This window comes from Cynocephalus volans, chromosome 4 (assembly GCF_027409185.1).
Source record: "Cynocephalus volans isolate mCynVol1 chromosome 4, mCynVol1.pri, whole genome shotgun sequence".
Lineage (NCBI taxonomy): Eukaryota > Metazoa > Chordata > Mammalia > Dermoptera > Cynocephalidae > Cynocephalus > Cynocephalus volans.
This window is the reverse complement of record NC_084463.1, coordinates 154,533,529-154,542,923: the sequence shown is the minus strand read 5'-3', so window position 1 is coordinate 154,542,923 and position 9,395 is coordinate 154,533,529.

Sequence of the window (9,395 nt, the reverse complement as noted above, 5' to 3'; positions counted from 1 at the left end):
TCAGGATGATTTTGGTGATATACATATGTTTTGTCATATATGTCTTTCAGAGATTTTGAGATACCTTCTTTCTATACCTAATTTGTTGAGAGTATTACAAAAGGATGCTGAATTTTGTCAAATGCTTTTTGTGTCTTTTGATGTAATTGTGTGGATTTTGTCCTTGATTTTGTTGATGTGTTGTATAACATTTATTGATTTGCAGAGGTTGCATGATCCTCATATCCCTGGGATGAATCCCACTTGATCATGATGCATAATATTTTCAATATGTTGTTGTATTCTGTTTTATAATCCTCTGTTTAGGATTTTTGTGTCTATGTTCATCAAGGATATTGGTCTCTTGTTATGTCTTTGATTTTGGTATCTGGGTAATTCTGGCCTCATTGAGTTTGGGAGAATGGCCTCTGTTTCAATTTTTTGGAATAGTTTGAAATTGACTGGTATTAATTACTCTTTAAAAGCTATTGTAGAATTCATCAGTGAAGCCATCAGAAACTGGCGTTTCTTTGTTGAGAGACTACTGATTACTGCTTCAATCTCACTGTTCGTTAGTAGCCTGTTCAGGATTTCTGTTTCTTCTTGGTTTGGTCTTGGTGGTTGGTATATGTCCAGAAATGTATCCATTTATTCCAGGTTTTCAAATTAGTGGGTTTATTGTTGTTCATAATAGTCTCTAATGAGTCTTTGTTATTTCTGTGGTATCAGTTGTAATGTCTCCTTTTTCCTTTTTTATTTTTGTTATTTAGTACTTCTTTCTTCCTTTTTTAGTGTGAAAAAAGACTTTTATTTACACCACAGGACTTAGGCTTAATCCCTGTTAGGGTCTTCAACTGCCTATGGATGTCTATTTTGTTTGTCTTCCCCCAAACCGACTTTTCTTTAATTGATTTTTTGTATCATTATTTTGGCCTGAATTTCATTTAGTTCTGCTCTCATCATAATTATTTCTTTGCATCTACTAGTTTTGTGATATGATGGTTCCTGATTTTCTATTACATTTAGGTGTGACATTAAGTTGTTTGATTGAAAACTTTCTTCTCTTTGGCTGTAAAACCATATTGGATGAACCTGGCCCTCACATCCGGGACACAAGGGGTGACCATTAGCTTTGTATCTCATGAATATTCTTAATAAATAATAAAAAATATATTGCAGTAAATTTCCTATTTAGTATTGTTTTTGAAGTATCCTACAGGTTTTAGTAAGTTTGCTTGTATTTTGAACTGTTTCAAGAAATTTTTTAAATTTCTCTCTCTATTTTGTCTTTGACCTATTTGCTGTTCAGGAGCATGTTGCTCAATTTCCATGAATTTGCAGTTTCCAAAATGTTGTTTTTTGTTAATTTCTAATTTTATTCCAGTGTGTTCTGAAATGCCAGGACATTTAGACATATCTAATGTCTTTGTACTGATGATATTAGATTAAACAGTATTGTCTGGAAGTAAGTGAGGAAAAGCCTTGATTCTCTACTGATTTCCTCTATTTATAGAATCAGGAGCACTAAGTTAAGGTAAGGTGAAGAGTAATCAGGAGAACTTTAACAATATAATCAAAAGAAAAGAAAACAACTAATAAATGCCACCCAAACAGAAAAAGGCATTTAAAATGGTGCAGAAACAAAACAAAATATAATATTTAAGACATTTCAATGATATTGGACAAAACAGATTGCATCATATTTCTAACCTACAGGACTGTTAGATAATAAATTTAAGTTGTCTTAAGCCACTATGTTTGTGGTAATATCCCTAAGATAATCTTCCCATGTAGTGTGCACTGTTTTTCCAATAGGAAGGCCAGTCTTGAATGACAACAGGACATGGGCTTAATCCCTGTTTGTGTCTTGGGCTGCAAAACTAGAATTGCTTCTAATCTTATTCAGTCAGGAGGAGAGATATTGAGGTAGAGTGGGGGGAAGTAGAAGGTTTCCTTCTTGGTGTTTGTTTGGGTGAGAGTGAATATAATTTGTTTTTCAATGTTTTCTACACACTTTGCTCGGTTCTTCCTATTTTCCTCTTTGTCTCGGTCCTGTTCTATATGATTCTATTGTACTTTTCTCCGACTCTTTTATTTCTTTAATCCAAGCATCTAGAGCCATGAAAGAAGAGAAAGAACCTGTTTATGTTTCTTTCTTCCTACTTCAAATCCCTTTAATTGCACAGTCTTTCTGAATATGATTCTTCTATGAAGTCCCATCTAAAAGGAAGGAAGGAAGGAAGGAAGGGTAAAAAGGAAAGAAAGAAAGAAAGAAAAAGAAAGAGAGGGAGGAAGGAAGGAAGGAAGGAAGGAAGGAAGGAAGGAAGGAAGAAAGAAAGAAAGAAAGAAACAAAGAAAGAAAGAAAGAAACAAAGAAAGAAAGAAAGAAAAAGTTTATACAGAATAAGAAAGTAGAGAATTGAGAACCCTTCTGCTGTGGAGAGTCTGTCTTAGATTTGCCGAGAGTTTGCTACTTCCTGGCATTTATTCCAGGAAGAGATCTATGAGGATTATTCCTATGTTCATGTGCCATAATTTATTTTATGGGTAATGAGGGTGGAATAATGCCTATATCAACTGCGTGGTTCTTTCATAGTGAAAGAGGGTTTCTTGAAATAAAAATGCCTCCAAAGATTAATAACTAAGAGGGAGTTCTTGGAGCTCAATTAAGGGACCAATTAATGGAGTTGGTCTTTCTTCTATCACCCAGGAGGGAGGTTATTTACAGCTTTCATGGTTATAATTGCTCCTTCTTTGTTGTGGGTTGTGCTTTCAAGTCCTCTCTTAGATGTGATGGAGAAGGCTCATAAGCATATAAGACCCTCCTCTTCCACAGCTGGATTATTTCTGAAGGAGCTGAGTGAGTCAAATTTGCTAATAATCGACTGTGTTCTCCTCTCATAGTACTGATGGAGTGAAACACTCTCAGAAGCCCGAACTAAAATATTTGTTGGTCCTATCTGAACACCTAGATATACCACAAAGTAAAAGGAATTGGATCACAGGAGAAGAAATCTTTCTTAGAATTCTGAGGTGAGTCACTAGGGATTCTGCTCTATGGAATATCAAGGGTTTAGGATCCAAACAGAATATCACATATACACAAATAGCTCAGTGTCATCATCCTTGAAGTCTAAGTTTAATGAGGGGCCCTTTTACCAAGGCAGCTTGTTGACTTATTTATTTATTTCTAAGTACAGAAATCTCATTTAAGTCACTTCAAAAAGGCATTAACAGAGACTTCTCCCTTCCATAACTATTTAAAGACAAACTGAGTTAACAGTAACACCAATTATAAGCAGACAGAGGGATTTTGAGCTGCCTGAATTCAAAACTCTATCCAGACAAAGTGATAATCACAACTAAGAAACCATTGAAGACAGAGAGTTAAAAACATGGCTAAATGTGTGTCACAGGATGGGTCAAGGAGTGACTTGTTGTACCTGATAACTCGGGAACACCCATGGGGTGGGAGTGGGGCCCTGGAGGGGTGACATTGATGAGATGGGGGTGGGGGTCTGAAGGGTCTGGCTGATATATTAACTGTAGTGCATAAAACTTAATCTTTCAATGGGGAGGAATGAGTGCAGAAGATACAAATATTCACCCACTGGGGAGCTTATCTGTACCAGTAGTTCATGCTGTGTTCTTCCTTTCTGCCATACCTTAACTTTAAGGAGTAGTGGGAGCTGGTTGGTTTGCTGTAAATCTGGCTTGACCATGGTGAGTTGTACTTAGGGTGTAGTGAGTAGCCTTCCTGTTTGCCTTGGTATGAGGAGTCACTCCCAGAACCTCCGACTTAGCCCCTCTGTAGCCCTGGGTTGTAGGATGACCCTCCTGAGCCCTAGCTGTTCCTGCTACTTTGGCCTCCACTACTGTAGCTGAACTTGCTCTCTTAATTGTAGTCCCAGCTGCACCCAACACCTGGGGAGCTGTAGGAGTTGGAATAGCTGGAGTAATTGCCATGTCCATGGTTATAGCATTTCTTCTTCCATGGCAGCAAATCTGTAGAAGGATGATCTAATTAGGCAGTCTGCATCAACACACTTCAGCATAAAGCAGCAGGGGTAGGGGCCGGAAAACCTTTGACTCATTTGATTTGTCCTTAAAGCCAGACAACATAGACTCAGAAGAAGAGTTGTGAGTTACTTTTGAGGAGCCTGATTTGTTTCATTTAAAGAGTTAAATTTGAGCAGCCTGAAGAAGACTCCATGGAGGGTATTGTTCCTGAATTGAGTGGATCCAAAAAACCTTTAATGAATAAGTCTGGTTCATCATATTTAGAGACCACTAGTCAATAATAAATGTAATATTTGATCTTCTGAAACTAATCCAGTCCACAGTGTTCCTGACAGACAAAATTTTTCCAATCTTGTTTGCTGGACTACAACACGTTGAACTCCTTTAAGGCAGCTCACTAAATATTTACAAGGGCTGTGGATGAAATAATGTAAAAGAAAGGAGCATGTCAAAGGGGCTACTTCGTCATGTTACCTTTCCGTTTTCTTCTTTTTTTAATTTGGTGAGCAAGATTAAATGGAGGTAAGCATGGAGAGAAGGAATATATGATAACAAGAATATTGCGAGAAAAAGCTGAAGAGAAGCAAGATAAAATCTATCCCAAAATAAACTTTATCCAAAACAGAAGAAAGCTTAGGAGTCCTTGTTAAATAAGAAATAACCAAACATAAGGTTTGATCAGAAGGGGTAGAATATTGGACGGATGAGAAAAACGTGGCAATTAAATGGTGCATAAAAGATTCTCACCAGTAGGACTGGATTAACATAGTTCTTTGTGTGTGGCAGGGATTGTTGTGGTAATTTTATCTCTTAGGCGTGTGTAGGAATAAGCTTTGCAGTGGTTACCATCTAAATGCAGAGATTCTCTTGTCTCTCAGTTGAACCGACACATTTTGGAAAGCATTTTAATACCAAAATAGTTTTTCTTCCTGAAAGAAGATGAATTCTCCTTCAATTTGTCTCACTTCCTTGTCAAGCAGTTAGCATGACCACTTTTCTGTTCATTTCCTGAAAGAACGTCTATGTGAAGAAATAGGGTGATTGTGTTATTGACAGCAGCTTCAATTACATTGTTCTTACCATGAGGATTTGTACAACAATGTCTCTGAAATAGACTCTGGCATTCTGGAGATCTTTGTCAGGAATTGTTACAAAGAATGAGCAGGAGCCTTCTCTGGTCTGTAAATTCTTGCTTACATAGAGGTGATTACCTGATTTTATCTCTGTCTTTCTCATGCCATACATCATCTCTTGCTGTATTATGACTCCGTGAGCACATTTCTCATCTCATTTAGATGAGATCTTTGCCTCATGCAAACCACCAAATATAGTGCTTTTCAGTCTCATGGTATTTAGAAAAAGATTAATATAACAATTAATACATTTTAGTGAGACATTGGAAAGCAGTGTTTTAAGATGTAGCTCTGGAGCTAGAGTTGGATTTGAATCCCAGTTCTTTCCTTCATGGGTTATGTAACCTTGGGCTATTTACCAGTCGGACTTACACCCTCATTATCACTGAAGAAAGAATAAAAAGAATACATAACTCACAGGGCTGTTGGCCAAATTAAAGTGAGACAGAATATAAAAGAATTCTCAAGAGCACCTGGAATAGAGTATGCACTTAATAAATGTTAGCTACCTAACACCATGCCTTCCTTTTATGGCGAATTTAATTATATTTTGAATGAAAAATATAAACAAGTCAAAGAAGTTCACAATTTTTAGAAAAACTGGCTAGTGAAAAGCTGGAGTAACCAAGATGTGGATTGAAACGTTATTTGTAGACATGTTTTTGGCAATATGGCATGCTATACCTTCAAAGAAACTACTAAGAAAGCTAGATATAATCTAAAACAGTTTTTAAATGGCTAAGCATGTGAGGAAGCAAATAAATTCATGAAAGAACAAAGACGACAAGAAAACACAAACCTCAGAAGGTAGTGAACTGAGGCCAGCATTTTCCCAGGAGGGATCTACTAAACCCTGATGGTGTAAGGCCTGGGTTTTAATGGGCATGTTTATAAGGGGTAGGTGTGTATGGTAGGATAAGAGACTACTCCCCACAGTACTGAAATAGGGTCTCCCAAAGGGTGACACTCTTGGGAAAACAGAAAAAAACAAACCCTAGAAAATGAGTCAGAAGTACAGACAACTCTCTAAGTCTTGGATGGGAGGCATAGGAAAAGAAAATATTCTCACGATAATTTTTTTATTGTAACATAGTTGATTGTACATATCTGTGGGGTACAGAGTTGAATATCAATACCCATGTGCAATATGTGATATTAGAATCAGGATAATTAGTATATTCAACAACATTCAATGTAATCGTTCTTTGTGACCCTCTACCTGTTCCTTCCTCACCTCCCCTTCCTTCTTCAAACCCTTGGCAACCTCAGTTTTGTTCTTTTCTTTTGAAAGTTCAATGCATTATCGGGATTGTTGTATGTTTCTTTCTTTTGTTTTTCTTATAATTTATTTGCTGATTTTTTAGCTCTTACTTATGAGTGTGGACATGTGGTATTTCTCTTTTAGTGACTGGCTTATTTCACTCAATAGGATTTTCTCTAAGTTCATCCGTGTTGCTGTGAATGGTAGGATTTCATTCTCTTTTATGGCAGAATGGTATTCCATTGTGTAAATATAATGCATTTTCCTTTTCCAGTTATCTGATAATAGACATTTAATTTGGTTCCAACTCTTGGCTGTTGTAAATAAAGCTGTGATACACATGAGAGCACAGGCATCCCTTCAACATAATGATTTCCATTCCATTGGGTATATACCCTACAGTGGAATTACTGGATTGAACGGCAGTTCTGTCTGTAGGTCTGAGAAATCTCCGTACCATCTTCTATAACAACTGCACCAATTTACAGTCCCACCAATAATGTAGAATGCTTCCCCATTCCACGCATCCTTGCCAGCATTTATTTTTCCATCTTTTGGATAATAAGCAGTCTACCTGAGGTGAAATGATATCTCAATGTAGTTTTCATTTGTATTTCTCTGATGCTAAGTGATGTTGAGCATTTTTTCATGTGTCCATTGGCCATTTATATATCTTCCTTTGAGAAATGTCTGCTAAACTCCTTTGCCCATTTTTCAATTAGGTTACTTGTTTTGTTACTGTTAAGTTGTTTGAGTTCCTTGTATATGTTGGAAATTAGTCTTTTGTCATTTGCATAGTCTGCAAATAGTTTCTCCCAATCTGAGGGTGGTCTTTTCACTATGATAATTGTTTCTTTTGTTGTGCAGAAGCTTTTTAGTTTGACATGATCCATTTGTTTAGTTTTCCTTTTGCTGCCTGTGCTTAGGGGGATCATATTCATAATATCTGTGCCCATCGATACTTCCTGATTTGCTTCTCCTATGTTTTCTTTTAGTAGTTTTATGGTTTCACATCTTATATTTAAATCTTTTATCCATTTTGAGTTTGTTTTTTTATATGGAAAGAGGTATGGATCTAGTTTCATTCTTCTGTATATGGATGTGTAGTTTTTCCTGCACCGTTTAATGAAGAGGCAGTCTTTTCCCCAGTGTATGTTCATGGTGCCCTTATTGATGATGATTTGGTTGAAGGTTTGTGGGTTGGTTTCTGGGTTCTGTATTCTGTTCCATTGGTCTGAGTGTCTTTTTATGTCAGTACCATATTGTTTTGGTCAAGCAGTCTTATGCCTCCAGCTTTATTTATTTTTGTTGCTCAGCATTGCTTGGTCTGTTAAGTATATTGTTGTTCCATATGAATGTTAGGAATTGTTTTTCTACTTCTGTGAAGAAAGTCATTTGTAATTTGATGGGGATTGCATTGAACCTGTAGATTGCTTTGGGTAGAATGGACATTTTCGCAATGGTTAATTCTTCCATTCTAAGAGCCTGCAATATATTTTCATTTTTTGTGTGTCCTCTTTATTTCTTTCAACAGTGATTTGTAGTTCTCAATTGTAGAGCTAGGGCTGGGTCTGGTGCTCACAGAGCCTAGCTCTAGCTCTATGATTGGTGTAGTCAGCAGGATTCTGAGCAGGTACAAGAGCCAAAAAGCCCTTGGAAGAAGGAGGAAATGTGGCTACTTTTGACCATGTTGTGCCCCGTGGTCACTTTCCTGTTGACTGGGATCTGCTGTTGCTCACTGTAATGCAAGGCAGCATAGACCAGGCACTGAAGCAGAAAGCCTCTTGGGAGGGGGTGGAAGTGTGTCTGTCTTTGAGCATGTGGTGCCCAGTGGCAACTTTTCTGCCAACTGGAGCTTGGTGTCTGCTCACTCTGTTGCAAGTTGATCAAGATTTGAAACAGAAGGCAGAGTTGTTGGTGGATGACGTGCAGCTACTGGAAGATTCAAAGAGGAAAGCAGAGTTGTTGGAAGCATGGACAGATGTCCTAGAGGATGACATGTGGTGACTGGCCACTCTTGCTTCTCACACCGAGGAAGACAATGAACCCAGTGATGAGTTGGGGGGGACCATGCATCCCCAGGCACAACCTGTCATGCATCAGAAAGTGAAACATGAGCAGCCTATGGGACCAGGAAGATGACCAGTGGGCAATCCACAGGTGACCCAATTTAACGCCTATGTCCCATATACCCAGGTTGAGTTAGTTGACATGGGGAGACAGTTTGGTCAGAAACAGTGGTAGCCCTTGGCTGCTTTGCTGTTGCAGTTATGGGACCTAGTGGTGGATAGTGTCATATTCTCCGGTGAGGAGATAGAAATATTGGCTTCCATCACCATGCACCCATCCCTAAGGCAGTGGCTGCAGAATAGCCGCAGGTATGCAGAACGGACATGTAATCACTCCTTAATGGAATAGGTGAGTGCAGCTTCCCAAACTGTGTGGGCAAATGTTGGAGAACTGCCCAAGATTGTTAGTAAATGGCAAATGTATGCTGAGGTAGGTCAAATAATTTGAGAGCTGAGAATGCAACTGTCCATGTTTAATGTGAACACTTGTGGCCCGGATGACAAAAACTTTACAGGCAGCATGAGAGACATAGTGCTGCAGAATGCCCCCATTAATGTCCTTTGGGTCACTGATGCCCATATTGGCCGCATACACTGGTCATCCTATACATGAGGTAATGATCATGATAGCCAGCTTGGATGAAGCAGAGGATAGGAGATAAGTAAAAGAGGTCTGAAAGGTGGCTAAGACCAAACTCCCAAGAAATACTTGGGATTTTACCCAGAAGGGACCAAGCAAGACTAGCCATAATCACATGTGGCCTGACTTGCTTGCAGCGGGAGTTGATAGCAAGAAAATTGACTGGCAGACAAATGCAGTTCTGTTTGCCTTGTGGCAGTAATTGTGCCCTGAACAGCATTTTGCTAAACATCTGGAAAAAGGTAATAAGGTACATTCAGTGGATTTAAAGGACTTTTTGATTGCTCCTGAGG